The following is a 14,070-nucleotide window of genomic DNA, read 5'->3' on the forward strand; positions in this document are numbered from 1 at the left end:
GCCCACAGGTGTCATGGGTTCTTGGGGGGACTCTTAGAAGGCCCAGCGCCCCCCGGGCTCACGGCTTTCACTGCCAGCCCTGAGGAGTGGGGTTCCACAGGGCTCAGGACATCTCAGGAGCGCACAGCCGGCTCTGCGCAAGCAGCTGGCGCCGGCCATAGCTTCAGGCCGGTCTCTGCCCGGACAGAATGGTCATCCCAGGGGAGTGTGTTGGGCAAGTGAATAGAAATCTTCCTGACAAGCCCTTCACTGCAGGGAGGGGCTTCGCTGCCCCAGCTGTGCCCAGGTGGGGGTCTGGGTCTCCGAGGGTGGGCGCAGGGCCCTGGCCCCCTTCAGAGAGAGGCTTTGCCTGGAGCCCCTGCCCCTCCCTCACTGGACCCCATTGCCCATCCGGTGGATGCCCATGAAACTGAGGTGAGGGGGGCCAGGTGTTATTAGCCCCCCATTTCAGAGGAGAAAACCAGTGAAGAGACAGAAAGGCATTGGTTGTTACAGAAGCCGGAACCCAGGGGTCCTAGAACCCGAGGCCCTCTGCATCACACCCAAGACCAGAGCCTGGGTGACCAGCCGGGCCTGGGTGACCAGCCGGGCCTGGGTGACCAGCCGGGCCTGGGTCACACCTGGCCTGGAGCCAAAGGGCCCCTTGAGGACTCGGGGAGAATGGGGAGAACCAGCTGTACGGCCCAAGGATTTTCCACCCACGCCTTGCTGGTCAGTGACGACACACATCAAACTTCCCTGCCCTACGCGTCCATCAAACACAGCAAAACCCATTTTACAGCAGACACTGAGCAGGGTGTGACCTCCTGCGGAAGGTGGCACTCGTGATGAAGAGTCACCATAAGTCAGGTCTGGCAGGAGTCCTAGAGCAACTGGCACAGGGAAGGTTTTGTGTGGTCGTGCTTGGGATGTAAATCTCTCTGACAATCGTGAGCTGTGCTTGTTTCCTAAATCTCTGTCTGTTGGGAGACAAGGAAGCTCTAGCCTTGTCGTCTTGCAGGGGACAACTGGCCTCGGGGTGAGGTGAGCTCCAAAGGCCGCTGTTTAAAGGGCCGGCCACGGTTCTGTCCCTGCAGCCTCGGATCGGGGCCTCACAGCCACTCTGGGGCCACTGCTCCCCTGCTTCCCGGCACCGTTGGTCTGAGCAGGTGCAGCACGTGGTCGGGGACGGGGGCTTCCTGGTCTTCACCGCACGGCCCCAGGCTTGATCCTTGGATCCTGATAGAGACACAGCTAATCCAAAATACGGTGACATTGGGAAAGGGCGAGGGAGGGGGCATCCCTGTCCAGGTTCGCCAGTCAGCTCCTTGCTGTCCTCTCGGGCCTGCGGTTACTGTCCAGACCCAGCCTCACCTGCCTCCAGGGAGCTTCTCCCTGATTCCAAGCTCCCTGAGCCTTTGGTGGGTCCGGGGAACCCTTGACGCCTTCCCTCTGCACCATGAGTCTCACCCATTTGCTCGCTCACCTTTTCTGCCTGCGGATTCCGGAGCCCTGGTCTTGCTTCCCAGGATTTTGTCACCTAGAGAAGAAGAGAACCAAAAGAATGGCAAATAAACGTCACAGTTCATGGTAGGAAGTCGGGGGCGGGGGGGGGGGCGCGTGTGTGGCGGAGGGCGGGGAGGTGTTAGCCTTTGTTTTTTTTCTCTCCCTCACAAATAATGTTGTCTTTACACAATGGCTTCTATCCATTCTGGGGGTTACTAACCTAACACTTAGTATGCGAGGTAGATCCTTTCTCCAGAAAACCAAAGCCGAAAACCAAAACATATTCACAAGAAGAATATTTTCCATACAATATAAGCCTCCTTAATTAACCCATTCCCGGGGGTGGGGCAGGGAGAAGAGACCCCCTGCATGGGAGAACTCCCAGCTTGCCCTCACTCCGCCACACCCTCAACCCATCACCTCCGCCGTCGCTGTAGGGGCCGCTCTCTCAGATCTGCTCACCCTCCTGCCCAATTGCTTAAGCTTCGAGCGGAAATTGCCAAGGGCACAAATCCCCCTCAAACGGCTAAAACTAAAATATCAAAGATGGTTGGGAGCTTAGACTGCTGAGCTGGGGCCGTGCCTGGAAACGGCCTGGATGGGAGGGACCGGCTCTTCCTGCAGCACCATTTCCGATGTTCCGACGCTAAAGTGAGCCTCGCTCCCTCCACCCCCAGCCCCTCCCTCTCTAGTATTTCATCAATGCACTATTATTTACCTTCCCTTTCCATTCAGAGCACGTTCTGATTCTTTCCACCCAGCACCTGAAGTTAGGGTTTCTGCATCTTGGGTGTTTGGTGCACAGCGTTTCAAGGGAAGTGGGGTCGCAGCCTGCTTGGTTCTGCTGAGTGACCCAGAGCCGTCCTCAGCGACGGCATGTCCTGGAGCAGAATGATAACCTGCAACCAGGCAGAGGTCGCCCACCTTCAGGGACACACACTGCTTAAACGTGGGGGAAGTGAAGCAGATTCAGGGTTTGCAAACTCTTAAGAGCATTTCCATGGTTCTCATAATCCAAAAAGAACTCGTCTTAGAGTTGAAACGTCTCTGCTCTGCCACTTCCTGTGTCTTTGAGCCAATCATTTATTTAGTCATGGCGCTTGAATCCGTTTCCTCCTGTCTAAAAGGGGCTTATGTGGTCTTCGTCAGGCTCCGCTGAGATGACACAAAGTGGAAGCAATTTGAATCCCTGTAACAGTCTATTTGCACAGTAGTATTAGTCATAGAACGGTAATAGCCCCACTATGATGATCCCCAAACATGGGGCCCTTGTCCTCTGTTGCTTCTCGGGGCTCGGGATGCAGGTGGGAAGGAGCCAGGAAGAGCCCCCATTAGATCACAGTCTGGGAGCATCGGTGAGAGCTGGGAGATACGGGGGTAAAGAGTTAAATATGCTAATTTCCCCCAGTGACATGTGCTACAAACAAACAGCACAGAAGTGGGACAGCCAGCGCCTGGGCTGGGTGACCTGAGTCCCAGCTGCTGTCTGGTGCTGTGACAGCTGAGCTGAGATCCAACAGTCAGAGGCCCCAGCCACAAGACGTGAAGGAATCATGTTCCAGAAAGAGAGCTGCATGTGTGTAGGATGGCCCACGGCTGGTGTGGCAGGAACGTAGAGGGGGCCGGGGCCGGGGGACAGGGGTCGACCAAGGCCCAATTCCAGGGGCCTCAAGGACCACGAGAGGTTTTTGAGTCTATGACATCGAAACGCAACATGAAGCTTTCTACGGGAGAGTGAAGGAGTCTGAGAACGTGTTAAAACTTCCCACAAATTTAGGAAAAGATTGTTCCTTAATCGTGGTTACAAGTAGCCCCCAGAACCAGTTGTAAACACGTTCAATCTATCAACACAGGTTAGGCTTTGAGAGACATACCCTCTCTGGGACAACCACTCAACTCGCCTGAGTGCTACAGCATGAAAGCAGTGGCAGACAGCACATAACAAGCGGGCTGACTCCGTCCTTACAGCACGTCAGTTACCATCTCAGGGGCAGGTGGCGCGGGGCCTGAGGGCAGTACTCTTTCAAAATTCAACTTTAGGTTGTTTTCCTCCTGGAAACACGTCTGGCTCCGTTATAAAGTTGCACCATGATCTTTACTCTTGTGTTTTGTTGGTAGATGGCGAAAAAAAAAAAACCAACTGGAAACCACAGACTTAATGTAACAATGGCTATTACAGAAAAGTTTTGAAATATCAAAATCAATAAATTTATATGTTTACCAGTATTTCAAAAAAATAGGAATCAAAACACCACATATTCAATAGCTTCTTAATCGGTGTGCTGAGGTCTCCAAATTCTAACTCTAGGACACCCCATCTCAAAGATGCTGTGCCCTGTCTAAGCGGCCGTCACCACTTCTCTCTTTCTATAAAATACCAAATTTCTTTAGATTATTTTTGTTCTAGACTATAGTTCAATTGTCAGTCCATCAAATGGGGAAGACAGAAGAGACAAGATTTAAATAAACCATATGTGTAAAATTTCATTTTTAGCCCAGCGAAACACATTTTTAACTTCTGAACTACAGAATGCATTTATGTTGTCTGAAGCCATTATGTTTGTGGTAATTTGTTAGAGCAGACGTTGAAATGAATACAACTACATAAGGCAATTTCAGAAAGCTTTCTTTTAAGGGCAGAATAAACAAAGATTCAAATTTGTAACTAAATAAAGATGTATTCTTCAGAAAACGTTCAAAAAGCATTCTGGAATAGACGTCTCAGTGGAGGTGAAGTCTTATCCTCTTTTTCATAAATGGGCTCAAATCGGAATTAGATTATTTAGTTACCAAATAAATTGAAATATGAAATTTCAAATTCAGAAAATATCCAATAGATAACTAGACATTCCCAGGTGGCCTTAAAGAGTAAACAAGTTAGAAAAACAACTCCAGTCTCCCTCAGTAAAACAACCAAAGGGGGCTTCCCTGGTGGCGCAGTGGTTGGGAGTCCGCCTGCCAATGCAGGGGACACGGGTTCGTGCCCTGGTCCGGGAAGATCCCACATGCCGCGGAGCGGCTGGACCCGTGAGCCATGGCCGCTGAGCCTGCGCGTCCGGAGCCTGTGCTCCGCAGTGGGAGAGGCCACAACAGTGAGAGGCCCGCGTATCACACACAAAAAAAACCCAAAGGGCTTGTGTTCCCCGAGATTCAGGAGCTGATGGAAAAGGACACAGACAGGTGTTACATTATAAGCAGGAAAAAATCGTCTCACTTTGTCTAACAGACAGACGATCCAGAATGTGTCCATTGACGCTGCCCCAGGGAGATATCTGCAGCCTGCAATCCCTTTACTTCCTCTAAATGGCAAACAGGACTGTCTGTGATCACAGGCAGACATTAATACAGCGCCAGCTGCATGCACCTTTAACCCCATGACTGCAGAACATCCAACCCTTCAGATTAAAGTTGTGTGGAAAGCAAAAGGAAATGTGAATTGACTTGTAAAAAATTTAAAAATGCAAAAAGGGAAAAATATTGTTCTGCCAAATGGTTAAAAAAAAAAAGATAAAAGAAAAATTTGAAGTGTGAACTGTAAAAAGCTTGAGAAAGGAACATCACCAAGCCCCGAGCTCTCGTTCCCCCAAACCAATATTAAAAAAAAAATCCCTAGGAATTCACTGAACTGGCCTTGTAGGAGTTCTGGGTAATGATCAACAGAAAGCAAGCAAGTACCTGATCAAGGAAAAGACAGGTGAAACGGCAGGAAGGCCCGAGGGGTTCTCGCTGCCACGCACCCCTTGCTTTGGAGCATGGTCTTGCTTTGGGGGAGCAGACAAACCAGGTTGCCGTTCCCTCTCTAACCGGAGGGAGCAGAACAGAGCTGATCTGCAAAGTTTTGACCTGACTGGAGGCGTCCTGAGACAGGAAAGCTGCAGGGGGACCTCAGACCAGCAGACGCCACACCGGGAACAGGAGAACACGTGTGGAGACATTCACAGACCACCTAAGGTTTTGCAGAGAAGTTAGAGCCACGGGAATGAGAGAAACAGGAAAGCCACATGCAGTCCTGGGCAGGACACGTGCCCAGAGAAGACCTGAGGAAACCTGAAGCTTCCACCTTGGGCTGGTCCCCAGCCTCAGAGTACCTCTAGCTCATCAGCGGACTGACTGCCCCCAGCACAGAGCCACGGAGAGGAGGCTGCTTTTCCAGATGCCCAGTTTTCAACAAAAGATCACAAGGTATCATAATAGATCCCAAGTACTCTAGAATAAATTAAGTCAATGAGGCAGAAGACTTGTACACTGAAAACTATAACGTATAGTTGAAAGAAATGAAAGAAGACATAAAGGGGGAAAAAACATGCTGTTTTCGTGAATTGGAAGATGTTAAGATGCCAATACTATCCAAAGTGATCTATAGATTTCTATACAATCCCTCTCAAAATCCCAATATCATTTTTTTTTTTTTTTGCTGAAATAGAAAAACCCATTCTAAAATTCTTATGGACTGTCACGTACCCCAAAAAGCCAATATAATCTTTTTTAAAAAGTTAGAGAACTTGCTCTTCCTGATTTCACATTTACTACAAAGCTACAGTAAGCAAACCCAAAAGACAGACATAGAAACCAACTGAATAGCGTAGAGAGGCTAGAAATAAAGCCTCACATATACGGCCAAATGATTTTCGAGAAGGGTGCCAAGACCATTTAATGGGAATAGAACAGATTTTCCAACAAATAGTGCTGGGGAAACTGTATATCCACACACAGAAGAATGAAGTTGGACCCTCACCGTGCAAAAACTAACCAGTTGCAAAAATTAACTCAAAATGGATCAAAGACCTAAACATAAGAGCTAAGACTATAAAACGCTTAGAAGAAAACAGGGGAAACATGTCATGGCATTGGATTGGGCAGTGATCTGTCAGATATGACACCAAAAGCACTGGCAGCAGAAGAAAAATAGACAACTTGGACTTTTTCAAAGTTAAAAACTTTTGTGCATCAAAGGACAAGGAAGTGAAAACCCAGCCTACAGAAGGGAGAAAATAATTGTAAATCACCTGTCTGATAAGTGATTAATATCCAGAATATATAAACAAGTCAACAAGAACAACCACAAAAACAAAACACCAACAAGAAAATCCGAAAGTAAGCAGAGGCCCACTCTGGAGAACAGGGACCGGAGGCAGCGGTGTGGCCTCCAGGCTCGGCCGCCTTCCCAGGGGACCTGAGTCCCCGACTCCAGAACCTCCTCTTCCCGGCTGCTCAGGCCGCTCACAGCCCTAAATCCGACCTGCGAGGAGGACCCACACCTGAGGGACCTGCGGGGGTGCGAGGCAAGGGCCTCCGTTTACATCCCAGGCACACATAGACCTGCATGCACAAGTGTGTGTTCACACCTGTGCATGTGTGATGTGAACACTCACAGTACACACCTGCACGCGGGCCCAGCACACAGGTGTGCACACGTGCACACACACACCTTGGTGCTTCCACAGGCTGCTGAGCTCCCCTGGCTTTGCCCCTGGGCCATCCAACCCTGTCGTATCCGAGTCTCGTCAGCCCGGCCTCATGGGAGAGGTGAGAGCTTATCTCGCCGCCTGTCACAGTCCAGAGGAGCTTCCTGGTGGGCATCCACCCCTTACGCCCCCTACCCAGGTCTCCCAGCTCCGAAGGCTGCGCGTGACCCGTCTGAAGCCCTGGAGGGGTGAGAGCCTTGCCCGCCCCTGCTTTAACTGTACCGTTCAAGGACCTCCCTGGACCCCTCAGAAGACAGATCACTTTATAAATTCTTAAAAGTACATGTGGAAATATCAGAGTGGTCATTACAACATTATTCAGTCAGTTAAGAGTGCTTGGGGAAGAAATAACACAAAATAAATCTTCATTGTAAGGGCATCTTTCATTTCCAGCAAGTGATTAGCTGTCACTGAATCATCAATTTTATTTTGTTGTGTGGCTAAGATTAATTTTTCTAATTAATGGCCACGCATGGAGCTAAGCAAACTAGCCTCCTTCTGTAGAAACGGGGCTTTCGGTCCTGCTCTGCGTGATAATCCCATATGGGCTGGACGAGCAGCCCCCAGGAGGGACGAGTCTCAGGGTGTGGGCAGGGATGTGGGGATCCCGACCTCAACCCCAGCCCAGCAGGAACGCTTCAGCCCACCAGGACCGCCGAGGCCTCTCAGGGCAAGTCCAGCCCAAGTCCCCCTCCTGCCCAGAGCAGCTCTGACCCTCAGAGGACGGGGTGCAGAGGGGGCCCTGGCGGCCCGCCGTCCCGCTGCTGCCAGCTCAGGTCCCCGGGGGATGCAGGGCCACGGTGAAGGGTCCTTGGACTCTGGGCCGGGAGGGAGGCTGGGGCTGTGGGAGACCAGGCAGGGCTGGGAGGAGGCGGGGAATCCTCCCTGAGGCCTGATCCTGAGACCCCTTCTCACCCTGCGGGCTATGTCCAGGGTTCCAGGCACAGCCGGGAGGGGGCGGTGCACAGAGACGGTGTGGGCTCCGGCGGGAGCAGCCAGGGACAGAGGGGGAATTAGGAACCAGCATTTACTAAGAGCCACTGTGCTGGGAAGGTGTTGAGACCACCAGACGAAGGGAGCTGAGAGGGAAGCTCCCCGACCAGCACAGAAGATGGAATGGAAGCAGAAATGGCTTGGCTGTTTGCAGGACCACCTGTGGCTGAGTCGTCGCAGAAGCGCGCAGTGCTCCCTCCTCTCAGACAGGTGTGGCCACAGCACAGGCCGCCTGTGGAGCCCCCCGGGGGCGATGCTGTACTGTCGGAGGGGCTGCAGCTGAGGCCCCAAGTGCCGCAGGGGCTTCCGCAGGGGCTGCCTGGGGAGCCGGAGCCGTGGGGAGGGGTCGACAGTAGGGGCGTGGACACCTCCCTAGACACAGCTGACCGTCAGCCCCCGGTCACCGCAGACCTCACAGGGGGACAGGCGGCCCATCAAGACCCCATCCAAGGGCTCTCACAGCCAGGACTGCTCCCAGGGACCAGCACCCCGATGGGAAGCGTTAAAAGGAAAAATACACAGACACACACTGCTGTGTTTTCTTGGCTATCATTAAACGGCTCTGGGCAAATCCCAGGACTTACAAAATAAACACATTTTTCCTCTCAACGGCTTTGGGTGAAAATCCAGTCCATCGAGGCGGCCCTGTAAGTGCTGCTGGGACCCCTGTCTGGGCAGTCCCCCCGCCCCCGGCTGTCCCAAGGCCTCCACAGCAGGGCCGGGGCTGCGTGGGGAGGGGAGGCCTGGTCCTGGTTCTGAGCCGAGAGCCAAGCGGGGCCTCCCTGCCTCTCTGCCAGGCCGGCGCACACCCGGGCCCGGGACCCCAGTCCCTCCTCCCAGACCCCTCACTTCTGTGCCGAGGGCCCTGGGTCATGGAACCGGGAACCGGAACACAGACTGTCGTCCCCCTGAACTGGTGGGCATCCTGTGATCCTCCTGGGCGTGTCTGCTTCCTTGAAAGGACCTCATCACCCGTCACCTGACCGGGCTCTTCCCTTTTTACTCTCTTCCCACAAAGCTTGACTTGGTTGGACTCAACTGTCTGAATGCACGTTGCAGCACAGGCCTTGCAGCAGACTCTTGTCCTGAGCAAACGTCCAGTTGGCGCCTCTGTTGACCCCCCGATGCTGTGACCCGTGAGAGCCCCACCCAGCGAGGAGCTAGAAGGGCAGGAGGGGCTTGGAGCACCTAGGCCTGGAACACAGTTCCCGGGGCCGCAGGGTCCAGAAGGAGGCGGGTCCATCTCCACCAGCCTCTCGGGATGAAAGGACCATCCTGGCTGTGAAGGCAGCCCTGGTCATCCAGAGGACTTCTTGTTTGGGGACCAGAACACCTGTGTTCATCTCACAGAGGGAAGACGCCTCCGGGGAGGCCTGATCGCCTGCTACAGACGCTTACCTTGGATCCTCGCCTTGGAGGGATATTCTTCTCCACCCGGTCCCAGGCCCCAGAGCCTCCACATTTCAAAAGCCTTAGGAGTTTCCTTCTTAAACCTCCTTGAATCTGAGAGCAAAAAAAGAAATTCCAGGGGGCTTTCCTGGTGGCGCAGTGGTTGAGAGTCCACAATGCAGGGGACACGGGTTCGTGCCCCGGTCCGGGAAGATCCCACATGCCGCGGAGCGGCTGGGCCCGTGAGCCATGGCCGCTGAGCCTGCGCATCCGGAGCCTGTGCTCCGCAACGGGAGAGGCCGCAACAGTGAGAGGCCCGCGTACCGCAAAAAAAAAAAAAAAAAGCAAAAGAAAAAAGAAATTCCAGTGATCTGTGGAGCCTGTGGGAGAGAGATTGAGAACATATGGTGAGGTTTCAGCGCATGGGAGATGATCCAAAGTGCCTGGCAGGGGACAGGATCTTCAAGTCTTATGGTTGTGCGTGTTTGTTATTTTTCAAAATTTCACCTGGTATATAACTAGAGAAAAGTTTAAATTGCAACAACAAAAATATAGGTTAAAGAGATAACAAAAATAACCTTCTATAGTTTGGGAAGTTTCCTACTGGGAGATCATCTGTAAAAATAGAAAAAGGTAATTTTCCTGGAGTAGGAGGGCTGCGTGAGCGTGTACTGTCCACACTTACGCTCAGGATTCCAGAAGCAAAGGGGAAAACGGGCAGAAGAAGCGGACTGATTGCACTGTTTACACACTTTATTCTAGTTTATTTAGGTAAGTTCTCAACTTTGCCTCTGCAAAAGTACTTGCAGTGATTTATAGGTTAAAGGCAATTTCTAACTCGGACTTACATTGGAGCGAAAGATGCAAGCGTTGGGTCTTCCAAACGGATCCAAGACTTGGGCCTCCTCTCGGGGTGGAGAAGGGCCCGTCTCCTCCCCGTGGGCCTCATCCCGACGGGCTTGGTCCGCTCACAGCCAGGGGTAGGGAGCCCTAGCCCAGCGATCGTCCCCCTGCTACTGATCTTTCTTCTAGGACCTGAGTGGCAGGACGGGGACTCATGCTAAACTCATCCGTAGTTTCTATGGAAACCATGGGCTCTCTGGCAGATTCCCCAGCAGCTCTGGGGCCAAGGAGTCTCCACAGAATTGATCTTTCATGCCTTAGAACCTGCCCTGGGTGCAGAGAGGTCCCTGACGGTTTCGTGGGTGACCGTACCTTCTGCTCCGTAAACCAGGACACACAGGGCGCCCTGGCTCATCTGCAGCACCAGCTACGGGAGAGCGAGCATAGGATGTGCCTCCTCCAGCCAGAGATTTAGGTCACTTCGCTGTTCCCTCCTGACGGCGTCTCGTGGTCCTCACAGGGTGACAGCCACCTCAATGGGCAGGATGGCGGATAACCAGGATGGAAGATTCTGGTCCACCCGGCTGGGATGGAAGCTTTGAAATCTCCTGGAGAGTCTGTGCTGGGTCACAAGAGAGCCGGGTGTTCAGATCAGGGGATTAGACGTGCCAGGTGGGGAAGACACCCAGGCCGCTGTGATCGGCATCACGGCAGCAACTGGAGGGAGGCCCCGGAAGTGACTTTGGTTCCTGTGCCCTTGAGGTGACATTTTAGCTGAAATGGCACATACGGAAGCAAGTGATTTTTTTTTTTTCACATGCCGGGGTCCTGCCCTCACACAAGTAAAGCTGACGTGATACAAGGGACATTCTGGACCATGAAAAGCCTTCAGGTGCCACACAGCCCACGCCTCTTCCAGGAAGAACTAGAAACACAGTCCAACATCCTGTGTTTTTAAATCAGTTCAGTGAGGCAAATCCAAACCTGACCCACCTTCGATGGACACACAATCTTAATTTCAATACCATTTCCAATGATCTAGTCCAGTGGTTTTCACACTGGATGCAGCATAATCACCTATGGATTTTTTTAAACAGTCTTGTGAATTACACCTCATATCTTCTGATTAGAATTTTCCAGGATAAGGCCTGGATAGAAACACATAAATCTCCTCCAATGACCCTGAGGCCCAGCTGCGATGGAGAGTCACTGATCTCACCTGAACCTGCCCTCAGCAAAGCCCCGCGGGACTCCAGTGTGTCCTTGGTGGACTCAGATCCCTGACATAATGGCTCTGATGTTGTCACGTGGACCTGTCCCCTCAGCTGCCCCACGGTGGGCGGTGCGGGCTTGGGGGGTCTACAGGAGGTGGCTCAGCGGCCAGAAGGAGGGGCCTGAGGAGCCCAGGAGACATATGGAGAAGCACGTGGGATGATGCTGTCTTGTGGGCTATATTTTGCATTCTTCAACTCATTTCTTATTTTAAACGCACCCTTTCGAGGCAGTGTTGGATTGAGTTGATTTGACAAATGTAGCCAAAAAGCCCATTTGAGTTCAGGGTTACACACTCGACAGGCAGGGGAAGATCCTGCGTTTAGAGCAAGGACACTGGCCCCCACCTGCAAGCACCATGCACGGTCATGGTCACCAATTCCATCTGAGGTCAGGCCTGGGGATGCAGGGGAAGGAGGAGGGGTTTCTTGTCCTCCAGCTTGAGCTTCACAAGGCAGGAGCCAGCATCCCCTCCACAGATGTGTTTGGAAGCAGGTGGAGGCCTGGAGGGCGCTGTGGAGTGAGCAGGGGCGGAGGAGTCCCCTCCTCCCACCCTCCACCCCCACACTCGCCTCTGAGCCGGGAAGGGGTCTTCTGGAGGGGACCCTGCGCTGTGACCCCCAGGGATGCTCCCACCTGTTCCCGGGAACCTTCCCTCTTCAATCCATGGAGGAGCATGTGCGTGGGTGCGTCCAGGTCCCTGTGCACAGTCTCGGTGATGCGACCTTGGTGCAGACGTGATGTGACCACTGCAGGGGGAACAGAGAGAGTGAGGCTCTGGGTGCGTTTCCTGCCTCTAGCCCCTCGGGCCAGGATCCACGGGCAAGAAGGTGCCGTCCTGGACTCTGACTGCATCTGGGTGACCCAGGGACCAAACTGCCCCCCTCAGGGCCGGGGGGAGGAGTGAGCCTCCGCACACTTCGGAGCCACAGAACCCCAGGCTGGCCCACCGCTGCCTACACCTCACCACCCTGTCCTCTCCACGGGGCGGGAGGTTGGGATGGAGGAGAGACAGAGGCAGGGGAAGCTGGCCTGGTGACAGCTGCAGAGAAGCAGCCCCAGGGCGCAGAAGAGGCGCCGCCCAGCACACGGGCGAGGGTGACGCCTGGGCTCACACCTCTCACCCCGAAAGCCCCCGACCTCCCCACCCGGCTGGAGGCAGGGACCCCAGCCGTGGGAGGGTGTGGACGCCTTCTGTGCTCAGTCACTGCCCACACGGGCCCCGCACCGCACACCCCTCAGGACTTTAGCTGTGAGAACGCTTTGCAGTGAAAACTGCCATTTCTCCCAAAAGGTCTGGAAAAGTCTGGGCAGAGCCGAGTTAGTAAACAGCAACTTCATATCAATTCTGAAGCGGCTGGAAGGGCAAGAGAGAGAAGGGGGATAAGGGATTTGTTGAAAGTCTGAAGCTTTTCCTGAAACTACCACGCCCGCTGAGCGTCTCCCCAAGTCGCCCTCCTCCCCCTCACCCCCGGCGTTAACTGCCGTGTCCTTTGGCTCCAGGGCTCCAGCTGCAGACGCACTGTTTATGCCTTTTCTTAACCTGACTGTTGAGAAGAGACTTCACCCCATAGCCGAGCCTGAGACTCTGGGCGGCTGGGGGGCATCGTCTCCAGACCTACCGTCCTGCAGGCTCACTCACTCCCGGAGCCTTGCCCGCGACAGGACCACATCACAGCAGCCAGCTCGCTCTCCTTTACATCTCTTTTCTGCCTTACTCCCCACCCTGGGCTCTTCCCCCAGGAAGCGGAGGAAGCGCGGGCCCAGACCCCGCCCACGGTGAGCCAGCAGGGGGCGGGGCCAGCCCAGAGAGTTCAAGTGAGGCCAGACGAAGCCAAGGCCCTGCGGTGGCCACTGGTCCGGAAGAAGACAGAAGCCGGGAGCTGGCCCGCTCTTTCTTCTCCCCGCACAGGAACTTCTCCGGCTTTGGCTGGTTTTCAGCCGCGACGTCCGCCCTGCGAGTCGCTGACAGGGAGGCCGGCTCGGATCGGAAGGACCACAAGGGCTCTGCCTCTCCCACTCCAACGTCCTCAGCTGTCAGGCCCCGTTAAGTTTTAATTTAATCGTCGCCGCTCTGTGCCGGAATTGTGTTTTATGAGCACATTGCCCCAAGTTGAAGGCTTGTACAACAGAGGCTTTAGAAATAAAAATAAAAGGATACTCAGATCCAGTGCTATTTTCACATGGGTAACGGGTTCACCGGCGGCCGTTTGCACCGAGCCCCTCATTCGCTCTGGAGGCTGAGCCGGGGCTGAGGGAGGAGCCCCCGCCCTGGGGGCTGCCCGGGAAAGCCGGGGAGCTGCCTTCCCGAAGGTGGTCAGCGTTTCTGAGCGGTCAGTGCAGCTCCTGAGGGGCTGGCCCTCGGTCCCCTGCCTGCTCCCCACGCCTCGTTCCCACAAGAGGGGAAACGTAATTACTGGCATCTCGTACCAGCCAATGGGGACTCTTGTATTGGGGTGTCCTGATGGAGACATAGTTTTACAGACTGTTTCATAAGTAACTACTAAGAACCAATTAGATACAAAGAGACAAAGATGCCAAGAGGTGCATCAAGAGATCTAAGACCTGGAAAGGGTGAAGCAGGAGGGGGACAGAGGGGGATAGGGGAACAGGGCCAGCGCCG

At 53.8% G+C, this 14,070-nt stretch overlaps 1 long non-coding RNA gene across 1 annotated transcript; it reads right to left on the reverse strand.

The window, feature by feature from the left end:
- Positions 1 to 12,071: 12,071 nt before the first annotated feature.
- LOC113612811 (uncharacterized) lies at positions 12,072 to 13,133 on the reverse strand. The gene is made up of 3 exons (XR_003429977.1): positions 13,070 to 13,133; positions 12,572 to 12,804; positions 12,072 to 12,196 (listed from the first exon to the last, which is right to left on the reverse strand). It is a non-coding gene; the product is annotated as an uncharacterized LOC113612811 (long non-coding RNA).
- Positions 13,134 to 14,070: the final 937 nt, after the last annotated feature.

Source organism: Aethalodelphis obliquidens, unplaced genomic scaffold, assembly GCF_003676395.1.
Source record: "Aethalodelphis obliquidens isolate GAN/ISIS:26980383/991018 unplaced genomic scaffold, ASM367639v1 scaffold82, whole genome shotgun sequence".
In the NCBI taxonomy this organism is placed as follows: Eukaryota; Metazoa; Chordata; class Mammalia; order Artiodactyla; family Delphinidae; genus Aethalodelphis; species Aethalodelphis obliquidens.